Genomic DNA, 378 nt, shown 5'->3' with positions numbered 1-378 from the left:
GGGCATTGGTACCGGTTCGTGGAACCAATCGGTACCAAAGGCCGCCGCTTCCCGCCCTTTGGGCTGCCGAAAAAGAGGCCTTTGGTCCCGGTTGGTGGCACCAACCGGGACTAAAGGGTGCATTAATCCCGGTTGGTTTCACGAATCGGGACCAATGGCTTTGCTATATAAGCAAACACTTTGCAAAAATTCAGAATCTCATCGCCAGTTGCCCCCCCCCCCGACGACGCCGACCCTCCTCGACGCCGCCAGGCTGCTCCACCTCGCCGTCGCCGTCGCCGCTGCCGCCGCCAAGGCCGTCGCCCCCCAACCCGCGCCGTTCTCGTCGCCGGCCTCCCCGAGCCCGCGCCGTCCTCGTCACCGGCCTCCCCGAGCCCG

The sequence above is a fragment of the Triticum dicoccoides genome, chromosome 3B (assembly GCF_002162155.2).
Source record: "Triticum dicoccoides isolate Atlit2015 ecotype Zavitan chromosome 3B, WEW_v2.0, whole genome shotgun sequence".
In the NCBI taxonomy this organism is placed as follows: domain Eukaryota; kingdom Viridiplantae; phylum Streptophyta; class Magnoliopsida; order Poales; family Poaceae; genus Triticum; species Triticum dicoccoides.
The sequence above is the reverse complement of the archived record's forward strand: the minus strand, read 5'-3'. Positions refer to the sequence as shown.